Source organism: Oncorhynchus mykiss, chromosome 16 (genome assembly GCF_013265735.2).
Source record: "Oncorhynchus mykiss isolate Arlee chromosome 16, USDA_OmykA_1.1, whole genome shotgun sequence".
In the NCBI taxonomy this organism is placed as follows: domain Eukaryota; kingdom Metazoa; phylum Chordata; class Actinopteri; order Salmoniformes; family Salmonidae; genus Oncorhynchus; species Oncorhynchus mykiss.
This window is the reverse complement of record NC_048580.1, coordinates 22972594-22984412: the sequence shown is the minus strand read 5'-3', so window position 1 is coordinate 22984412 and position 11819 is coordinate 22972594. Positions and strand designations below refer to the sequence as shown.

General features: G+C 40.4%; 1 protein-coding gene across 1 annotated transcript in view; it reads left to right on the top strand.

Annotated features, from left to right (window-relative positions):
- Positions 1–7570: 7570 nt before the first annotated feature.
- The window catches only part of LOC110491650 (potassium voltage-gated channel subfamily C member 1), a 77548-nt gene continuing 73299 nt past the window's right edge, over positions 7571–11819 (top strand). The window contains exon 1 of the transcript XR_005036480.1: positions 7571–8188. The gene's annotated coding sequence lies outside the window, so the exon portion shown is untranslated. The remainder of the gene's footprint in view (positions 8189–11819) is intronic.

Here is an 11819-nt window from a genome sequence, read left to right as displayed (position 1 = left end):
TTCGTAATGTAACGAGTACTTTTGGGTGTCAGGGAAAATGTATAATGTATAATAGGAGTAAAAAGTACATATTTTCTTTACTTAGTTACTTTACACCACTATATACCATATATTGTATTCCCAAATTCAGAATATCAAATTTAAATGAAAATATGGCAAACCTTATCATTTCCCTCTCAATACATCAAAAACAAAATCAATATGTAAGAATAAGATGTAGCGTGCCTCGCCCTTCTGAGTGGATATCGACCCCTTTCCAGTACACGGCACACTGACCGACTTATTGGGGGCAGTAAGAAAGCCATCGTCATCTACGCCTTTTCAACATAGCCTAGATTTACGTTTTGATTACTCCTAAAAAAAAGAATAACTGTCTTGGGTTCTCATATGCTTACAACTATGTTTTGATTCTTGCATGAACAGTCCCTAAGGTTATATTCGGTTGTGATCTTTGCAAAATAATTGATTTGCGATGATGACACAAACATTATATTAAGCAGGACATTCAGACGAGCCTTAATATGTAATTCTAATCCAAAGGTAGTGTGAAATGCACTTTTTTTTTTGCGGCCGTTCTATAAGAACTCCCTTTTGTTCTGCCACTAACTGGCGCGGATCGCCCTCATGCGGCAATGTTTGCCACCTACAGGTATGGATCAGATTTGGCCCCCTGCCATTTCATTACAAAGACACATAAATCACCTGCATTATGAATCTCAAAAACTTCCAATACCGGAATTCTTATATTATTAGCTCATTATTTTCATTAGATGGCCTAATATAACTGGGTACTCCAATATTTACTAGTAGCCTACCTTATTAAGTGTACACGAGACCCTCAGAAATGCTTTGTTAAAAGGCCCAGTGCAGCTGTTATTATTTTGATATCAAATATTTCTGGGTAACTATTTAAGTACCTTACTACATTTCCATCCACAGTTTTTATGCGAGTAAAGTCGTACTGTATAAAATAAATCACGACAGCTCTGATGGAAACAGAAAGTTTCGGTACAATTTTATAAATTCCGACAGACCATTTGTTCGTTCGACATGTTGGGATCTTTTTGTGTCAGTTAAAATGTATTATGCGAGAAATGGCGGTGGAAACGCCTTTATTACCAAATATTGATATAATAACCATGATATCGAAGTAAACTTGAGAGTCACGCAATGACATACACTGTGGTCCTCCCACTACGACTCAGGAAACCATGCAGTTTATTAGGCTGCAGATGAAATAAATTCTGATGAAATTCACAGGGTGGGGAAAGTGCACGGTGATCTTGATGCACATTTCCAAGGGTCTTATTCTGGTGACATGATGATCGATGCTTGACTGCCGTTTGACAAATAAAAATATTCTTGCTCATATCTATAGTAATCTCATCATGTAGACTAGCCTACCAGCACTGTATCTGTGAACTGTTGGCTAGGGCGCACGCACCAAAACTTTGGGGGACAAAACTACCAGTAGAGTTAAAAATGTGATGTCCCCATGGATTGCTGATTAGAAGGTCATGTTTAAACTTTATTTTCAACCAGCAACTATCAGGAAGTAACACTGGTATAAAACAGAGAAAAAAACAGAAATTTGACTGCACTGGGCCTCTGTAACCTGAAATTTGTATTTTGTGTGTTCTGCCTGTCATTCAAGATGGTTTGTGTTTATAGATAATAACACACAAACAGAAACAACACAAAAACATCACAACATCACAACCACAACCACAACAGCTGATGCACACCATGACAGGTTCACACCTGTCCATGAACACACAAAAATACACAGTAGCCTCTTCTTTCAGTACACATATACATATCGAAATCCAACATGATTATGTCTGTTGGGAAATGCCAACGTAAGGTTTCCAGATTTTTTAAAACTTAATTCGATAAAACACAGAATCTATTTGAATGTAACAACATAGTGGAGCCCTCCAGTTCGTTAGTGACATTGATGATGCTTTCCGATTTATACAGATGGGCAAAAAAGTATTTAGTCAGCCACCAATTGTGCAAGTTCTCCCACTTAAAAAGATGAGAGAGGGCTGTAATTGTCATCATAGGTACACTTCAACTATGACACACAAAATTAGAAAAAAAAAATCCTGAAAATCACATTGTAGGACTTTTAATGAATTTATTTGCAAATTATGGTGGAAAATAAGTATTTGGTCACCTACAAACAAGCAAGATTTCTGGCTCTCACAGACCTGTAACTTCTTCTTTAAGAGGCTCCTCTGTCCTCCACTCGTTACCTGTATTAATGGCACCTGTTTTAACTTGTTATCAGTATAAAAGACACCTGTCCACAACCTTAAACAGTCACACTCCAAACTCCACTATGGCCAAGACCAAAGAGCTGTCAAATGACACCAGAAACAAAATTGTAGACCTGCACCAGGCTGCGAAGACTGAATCTGCAATAGGTAAGCAGCTTGGTTTGAAGAAATCAACTATGGGAGCAATTATTAGGAAATGGAAGACATACAAGACCACTGATAATCTCCCTCGATCTGGGGCTCCACGCAAGGTCTCACCCCATGGGGTCAAAATTATCACAAGAATGGTGAGCAAAAATCCCAGAACCACACGGGGGGACCTAGTGTGCAGAGAGCTGGGACCAAAGTAACAAAGCCTACCATCAGTAACACACTACGCTGCCAGGGACTCAAATCCTGCAGTGCCAGACGTGTCCCCCTGCTTAAGCCAGCACATGTCCAGGCCCGTCTGAAGTTTGCTAGAGAGCATTTGGATGATCCAGAAGAAGATTGGGAGAATGTCATATGGTCAGATGAAACCAAAATATAAGTTTTTGGTAAAAACTCAACTCGTCGTGTTTGGAGGACAAAGAATGCTGAGTTGCATCCAAAGAACACCATACCTACTGTGAAGCATGGGGGTGGAAACATCATGCTTTGGGGATGTTTTTCTGCAAAGGGACCAGGACAACTGATCCGTGTAAAGGAAAGAATGAATGGGGCCATGTATCGTGAGATTTTGAATGAAAACCTCCTGTATGTAATAGGGTTCCTTTAAAAGAAAAATCTCCAACAGAGATATGATATGATATGATTTCTGGGTGCATTACACGCTTTCTGGTAGGAGTGTAGTAAAAGGTATTTTAAAATGCGATCATTTATTTCTAAGGTTGTAGGAGCAAATACACTATACAGTACAGTTGAAGTCGGAAGTTTACATACACTTAGGTTGGAGTCATTAAAACTCGTTTTTCAACCACTCCACACATTTCTTGTTAACAAACTATAGTTTGGCAAGTCGATAAGGACATCTACTTTGTGCATGATGCAAGTAATTTTTCCAACAATTGTTTACAGACAGATTATTTCACATATAATTCACTATATCACAATTCCAATGGGTCAGAAGTTTACATACACTAAGTTGACTGTGCCTTTAAACAGCTTGGAAAATTCCAGAAAATGATGTCATGGCTTTAGAAGCTTCTGATAGACTAATTGACATCATTTGAGTCAATTGGAGGTGTAACTGTGGATGTATTTCAAGGCTGACCTTCAAACTCAGTGCCTCTTTGCTTAACATCATGGGAAGGCCAAAAGAAATCAGCCAAGACCTCAGCAAAAAATTTGTAGACTTCCACAAGTCTGGTTCATCCTTGGGAGCAATTTCCAAACGCCTGAAGGGACCATGTTCATCTCTACAAACAATAGTATGCAAGTATATGCACCATCTGACCATGCAGCCATCATACAGCCCATGAAGGAGATGCATTCTGTCTCCTAGAGGTGAACGTACTTTGGTGCGAAAAGTGCAAATCAATCCCAGAACAACAGTGAAGGACCTTGGGAAGATGCTGGAGGAAACAGGTACAAAAGTATTTATATCCACAGTAAAACGAGTCCAACATCAACATAACCTGAAAGGCCACTCAACAAGGAAGAAACCACGGCTCCAAAACCACCATAAAAAAAGCCAGACTACGGTTTGCAACTGCACATGGGGACAAAGATCGTACTTTTTGGAGAAATGTCCTCTGGTCTGATGAAACAAAAATAGAACTGTTTGACCATAAGGACCACCATTATGTTTGGAGGAAAAAAGGGGAGGCTTGCAAGCCGAAGAACACCATCCCAACCGTGAAGCACGGGGGTGGCAGCATCATGTTGTGGGGTGGCTTTTCTGCAGGAGGGACTGGTGCACTTCACAAAATAGATGGCATCATGAGGGAGGAAAATTATGTGGATATATATTGAAGCAACATCTGAAGACATCAGTCAGGAAGTTAAAGCTTGGTCGCAAATGGGTCTTCCAAATGGATAATGACCACAAGCATACTTCCAAAGTTGTGGCAAAATGGCTTAAGGACAACAAAGTCACGGTGTGGGAGTGTCCATCACAAAGTCCTGACTTCAATCCCATAGAAATGTTGTGGGCAGAACTAAAAAAGCTTGTGCGAGCAAGGAGGCCTACAAACCTGACTCAGTTACACCAGCTCTGTCAGGAGAAATGAGACAAAATTCACCCAACTTATTGTGGGAAGCTTGTGGAAGGCTACCTGAAACGTTTGACCTAAGTTAAACAATTTAAAGGCAATGCTACCAAATACTAATTGAGTGTATGTAAACTTCTGACCCACTGGGAATGTGATGAAATAAATAAAAGCTGAAATAAATCCTTCTCTCTACTATTATTCTGACATTTCACATTCTTAAAATGAAGTGGTGATCCTAACTGACCTAAGACAGGGAATTTTTACTGGGATTAAATGTCAGGAATTGTAAAAAAAAAAAAAAGTTTAAGTTTAAATGTATTTGGGTAAAGTGTATGTAAACTTCTGACTTCAACTGTATATACAAAAGTACAGTATGTGACCATTAGTGAATTGGCAACATATAACCTATTAATTATGTATAATTTGTCCTGCTATTTGTCCTGGTTTTTACAAATGGGTTGACATCCATGTTTTGAACAATCTAAGTCTAGCAAATAGTCTGTACAGTGCCGTAAAAAAGTATTTGTCCCCTTTCTGATTTTCTTTATTTTAGTATATTTTTGATTTTGAATGTTAACAGATCTTCAACCAAAACCTAATATTAGATTAAGGGAACCTGAGTATATACATTTGATTTAATAAACAAAATTATACAACAACCCAATCCCTCTGTGTGAAAAAGTAATTTCCCCCTTACACTCAATAACTGGTTGTGCCACCTTTAGCTGCAATGACTGCAACCAAGTGCTTCCTGTAGTTGTTGATGAATCTCACATCGCTGTGGAGGAATTTTGGCCCACTCTTGCACGCAGAACTGCTTTAATTCAGCAACATTTGTGGGTTTTCAAGCATCAAGTGCTCGTTTCAAGTCCTGCCACAACATCTCAATTGAGATTAGGTCTGGACTTTGACTAGGCCATTCCATAACTTCAAATGTGTTGCTTTTGAACTATTTTCATGTAGACTTCAATGTGTGTTTTGGATCATTGTCTTGCTGCATGACCCAGCTGCGCTTCAGCTTCAGCTCACAGACAGATGGCCTGACATTCTCCTGTAGAATTCTCTAAAACAGAGCAGAATTCATGATTCCTACTAAGGCAAGTCATCCAGGTCCTGAGGCAGTAAAGCATCCCCAAACCATCACACTACCACCACCATGCTTGAACATTGGTATGAGGTTCTTACTGTGGAATGCAGTGTTTGGTTTTCGCCAGACATAATGGGACCAATGTCGTCCAAAAGATTGACTCAAATGAGCCAAAAAACACCTTGAAGCACCTGGATGATCATCAAGGCTTGGAAGATTGTCCTATGGACAGATGAGTCAAAAGTAGAACGTTTTTTGGATGAAATGGGTCCCAATACCCCAATATCTATTTAATCAAGATATTAGTGTTTTATTTTCATTATGTTTTTTTGATTCCCATCCTCCAATTTGCCATAACAGAGTAAAATCCAAATTAGTCCATTTTAATCTCACTTTGTAACTGTAACCCCCAAAATATGAGGGGGGTGAATACTTTTAATAAGCACTGTAATCGTTTGTTTGGTCTTCGATAAGAGTAAAACTTCCCAGCTTTCTTCATCAGCTTGTTGGTCATCCCCAAAATGTACTTTACAAGACTGAACAGAATTCAGACCAATGCATTGCTTCATACATGATATGTGATGCCTGTTATTTACACTTGGGAACATGATGCTAGAATAGAACAGTATAGACTAATATAACAGATCAGAAAAGTAATATATTAGATTTAACATTGAATAGAATCAAATGGAATAGAATAGATTTATATAATTTAAATGATGCCATTCTATTCTACTAGGGCCCAAATACATTGTGCTGGCTTACCTGAGGTCTTCAGCACCCAAGTTATGGTCCTCCGTATGGGGCCATGAGGTCCCTGATCCGCTATAAACCCTGTCTGAAGTATCATCCACCTACTGTACGTATCATCTGCGATGTGACAAACGTTTGGCCTCAGTACACATGCAGCGCTTAACTTGGCCAGATGATGTCTCCACGAGCCCAGATGGTATTATCGCTCGTCATAGACAGTCCTCCACAGAGACAGAGGTTGAATCACACCAACTGCTATCAGCACTCATGGTGACAGTTGTCAAGTAGAGCAGAGAAGCATGGATGATAGGTTTATTTCCATAATATTTCAGCAGTGCCATTCAGCATACCTTCGAGATGCTGACAGAGAGAAACAGGTGCATTCTCCACCCATAACAAATCAGAACCAATATGGTAGATAGGTCTTTCAATGTTTATATAAATGGTTCATTTAGTTGAACTGTAACCAAATACAACCAGGTGAGATATTTGATGCACAAAACGTTTTCTTCTGCTTATGTGTCATACATTGCATACTTATATTGCACAGTATACTTTTGCCAAGAAGTCAAGTGTATGCTGTACCAAAATGATTTAACACAACTTTGAATTAGTCACCTACTCTGTAGGTAAATAGGCTGTATAACATGCCAATCAAAGAGAGGGAGCAAACACGTTTTTAGTAAGAAAACATTGATTCATACATTATCAAAAGCATTTACAAATGCATAGGTTCATTTACAGCATTGACAAAAACCTATAGGATGATACAGATAGAAGATATTCCATTTTAATCGGAGACATTCAGTGTTGTGGTGCTGTTATGTAACAAATTACTACTGTAGGTTATGTTTCCATTTCTAGATCCCGCTCCACTCTGCCTCAATGAATACCTCTCTTTCTTTCTCCGTGGTCTGCGTGCTGCTTTCAGCTCTACTCTTTCCTCCCTCATATCACGACTGTTGTGATGTCAGCTATGCTTTATTAAAGGATGGGGACCTGTAGTCAAACGGGTGTGTGTGTGTGTGTGTGTGCCAGCGAACATGTAAATGTGTGTGTGAGTAAAATGTTAAATACGGATTACTTTTCGCCTATAGGCCTATTTACACGGACGCTTTCACAGTCGTGAGCCCATTGTTTTCTTCTTGGTTTAATTTTTTTTCTTCAAAGAAAGGTCATTGAAATCGTATCACAAGTTAGCCTCTTATATTCGTTTGGGTCCCCCCCACCCTCTCCCTTATTCTCTGACCCGCCCACATGTGTCATCTAAAAAGGGGGGTGGGGGACAGTGCAGAAGGTGACGCTCCTCCAAGCAAACAGAGAGACAGAAACGTGCGCGCGAAGAAATAGGGAGAGGAGTTGTCTACAGGCTATAAAATATCTCCATTGTGACATTGGGAGGAGGAGATCTAGAAAGAATTGAATGGTAGCTACACCCTGCGCGTAGAAGCGTAGAGTCACTATAGGGAAGACTGGGAATAATTTTTTTGGCAATAACAGAGGTGGGAGAGGGGCATCGAAACCGAGAAAAAAAATAGCCTGAGACAGTTTCTGTGTAAATTCTGATTCGTTGAATGCGTGAGAGTAATGTATTGTCGTCAGCATGATCTTAGGTAGAAGTAATAAGCGACAATAACGATAACTAAACGTAATTTTCAACAACAGACACTCCTATTTTGTCTTATTATTATTATTCGGAAAGAGACCCTGTCATCTGAAAGCCGACAGGACACTGCATGGATATTTTCTCTCAAAGCATACAAAAAAAAAAAAACGACCTTACAAAGAAAACTACATTTTGATTGATCTTGTGAGTTAATGTGCGTGATCTTGCACGCACGCACGCACACGAAACGAACCCGAAACAAAAGCAAGTGAGTATTGATCGTGTGTGTGTATTTGTGAATTGATGTCATGTATTAAACACTATTTATTCGAAAATCATCGAGCCTTACAGGCCAAAAATAAAGGCAAAGCGTCTACGTTCAACAAGTATTGTTCCCTTCACTGTCAGACCTAATGCAAACGAGGGGTGTTTTTATTCAATAACAAGGTGAGCAATCAGTAAATCAGTACTATGTGTTCAAATAGCAAAACATAAAGCTCTCCACTGGGTTATCATATTAATATTCAGATAACTTATTGATAGTGTTACATAGCCCACACTCTTACTTACACGTTGATATATGTCAGATTATAACCTAACATTGCATATATATATGGGGCGTTTCCCCACCTAGACCAGTAAATAGGTCTTTATAGTTACATGTCTCTTAAAGGGATGTGTTTTTGTCTGAGCGTGGGAGTGCCTGTCTGTCTGTTGTTTTGCTAGTGTGTTTGAGTGTCTGTCTCATTCGGTGTGTGTGCGTGTGTAAATGGGTAGCACAGGGGAAGTGTCAAGGCCTGAAATGGAGGTTTGATATAGCTCTGTTGGGGAGGGGGGGGGGGGACGACGACGACGACGACAGGAAGGAAGGAAGGATGTGCATGGCATCTAAGGGACCACCTAATACAGGAAGTCAATAGTGGCAGTTTGATGTCTAGACTAGACGCTCTTTCTTCTTTAAACACTCTTCGTCCTATCCAGTCACATCATCAATAGTTGATCATTTTGTCAAGTTGACCAACCAACGATCCATCCACATTTTCACTCCATTATTTCTGTGTGCACAAAGTCTGTCCTCAGTTCTGCATATCGCTCTCTTTCCTAGTACTAAACTTTCTTTGATTCGTGAGCGAATGTAGGCTCTTATTGTGCTTAGGCTACCATCTGACTTCTGCACTTTCTGCACTCTTCATGTTGCTTCCTCTGCTTTCCCCCCTTGTATTATCAATCTACAGCTGCATCTATAGATATTGAGGGTAACCCAGAAAACCTCCTTCTACTCTTAGAACAACGGCATGTATCAAAGGTTTATATTCGTGTATATACCAGTTGATATAATACTGTATAACTTGGTATACCCAATTTACAGTCTATGTTATAATTTTTTTTATAAATATACTAGACGTATAGGTAATAGATCCAACAATACAAGTATAATCCATAACTAACTGTGATTGTATTACATATATTACTCCAGGCTATGTTCTAACTAACTACCTCTTCAACTCATATCTATATCCAACTCAAACAATAGATCTCCATCTTTCCCACGTTGCTTCACCCTTCCTAAATCTGTCTCATCTCCAGCTCTAACCGGGGTCGTGTTCATTAGGTGTGTTCGTTCACAACGGGAAATGTGGGCTTCTCACTGGACAAAAAGCAAGTCGTTTTCTGCCATTTGGTGCCTAATGAACGTGACCCAAATCTATCTCAAATGCCTCTCTAACTCAATCCCAAAACCGTCACATAACCCCACATATCTCCTCCTAACTCTAACCTGTCTCTTTTTCATTAAATCAGGACTTTACCCCTCACCTTTAACTCTTAACCTGTGCAATTTCTCTCCCGTACTTCTCTCCGTTAACGTCTCGCTATTTTACTCCTTTACTGCTTTCCCATCCCTGACTTCAATGGTTAAACTTCGCATCTCATTTCTAATTTCTTCACCTCCCCTCTCTTTAGTAGCCTATAATCATCAGCCGGTTCAAAGGTCAGGGACCATATTCATTAAGAGCCTCAGAGGATCAGTTTAGCCTTTTCAACCATAATTAATACAATTTATATGGATGGGGACAGGGGACGACGACATAATCCTAGATCAGCACTCCTACTCCCAGACATTTTTTAAATACAGACCCAGGGCTCTGAGCGGTAATGTACTGTTCCTCATTCCATCCCTAAATGTGACTCACACCGTGTCCCCCATCACTCCACCTTAGGCTTCTAATGGTTGTAATGAGCTATGGAGGCCAGTGTCATTAATTAAGAAACTGACCAGATTTAATGTCGTGAGGGACAGATGAGGTACAGGGCTCAAAGTTCAAACTCTACGGTCATTATGCTAATTTCTTAGGGGGGGGGGGGGGGGGGGGGGGTGGATATGACTCTGGTGTACATGACTCTGGTGTACATGATCCTCCAATAGTATCCCTTGTTGTTGAGCTGTGGGTTAGTGAGATAATGGCTCAGTCGGTTTGTAAGGGGATGGAGCTAGCTACACCTGTGGGTTTTATTCCTGGACGGGCCACATATACCGAATATAAATGTCACTGTCAATGTCCACAGTTCTGTAAGTTGATTTGGATAAAAGCACCCCTGCGAAATGACGACAGTTAATGTTTAAACTGGTAACAGCACCGTTTCTTTCTCCCTTTTCTCTCTGTCACACCTGGGTTGTGTTCATTAGGCCCCACCGTAAGGAAACGAAGACAAGTGTTTCTTATTGGATACGTTCAAATAGTACCACCTGGTTTTACTCCGTTTCAGAACGCTTTCTTCCATTTCGATCCTAGTGAACATGACCAAGGCTCTGTTTGGCATTTTCTTAATGCCCTTTGGACTGTTACTGGTGTGTTATCCTCTTACCCACCAAGGGGTGCTATAACATCCTATCTCCATATAGAATGCTTCGGTATTCTTACTCCCTAGTCCCTACACATTTACTATGGCATGCTAACGGTGTCCACCCACTAGACTTTACCGTTATTTATTTCATTTAACCTTTACTTATGCAGGGAAGTCTCATTGAGACCAACGCCTATTTTGCAAGGGTGCCCTGCTTCACAAAGAGCCGCAAACAATGCAAAGTACACAGTGAGGAACTAGTGACATAATTCTTTGTGACACAATTATTAGGGTGCTACAGAAGGCTTTTATTTCTATGAGCTAGACATTGTGGACTTGACCCCTAGCTTTGGACAGCACTATGTCTGAAGGACAATTGGTCAGCATCATGTTGATGCAGAGTTTGGACTTCGAGATTTGGATTCCGTTGCTTTCCGCTTGACTAGTGCTGAATCTCTAATTGCTGCTGTTAATGTTTATTTGTTTATGTCGAAACCTCCCACACAAGACTAAGTCACCACACCCTTTCTGAAGGACATTTGGCTCAGCACCCAAAGGGCTTTTGCTCAGCTCCGTTTCTAAATGTCCAATCCTCTATTTCAGCCTCTCCGTCCTTTGTCCATGGGTCTATTCCTGAATCAAGCTCATATATTAATCATTCATTTCCAGCCTGCTAAAGAGGAGATAACCGCTGTTCAGGGTATCTTTCAAAATGGAGTCTTTCATTCCAAAACAAAGCCTGAAGGGTTGAAGAGGAGTTATCCTTTGAAGGGTGATTTAGTTTTATCAATATGCACTAGAACCACTGCCCTAGGGGCTCGGGGCCCCTCTGATGATGTGGTTCTACATGGGGATTGGTCATGAGTGGCGCACCCCTGAGGTTGCTGCACTGGTGTCGCCGGGTAGATAAGCTAGGGCCTCTGGGAGATTTCCCAGAGTCCATTTCCCTCATGCACGGTTAATTGATTGTCTTTTTGTAATGCACAGTTGGTTAGGGAATTTGTCATTGGTGTAAGCTAGCCTGATCGTTCCTTACGATGCCCTCGTCTCAGTGT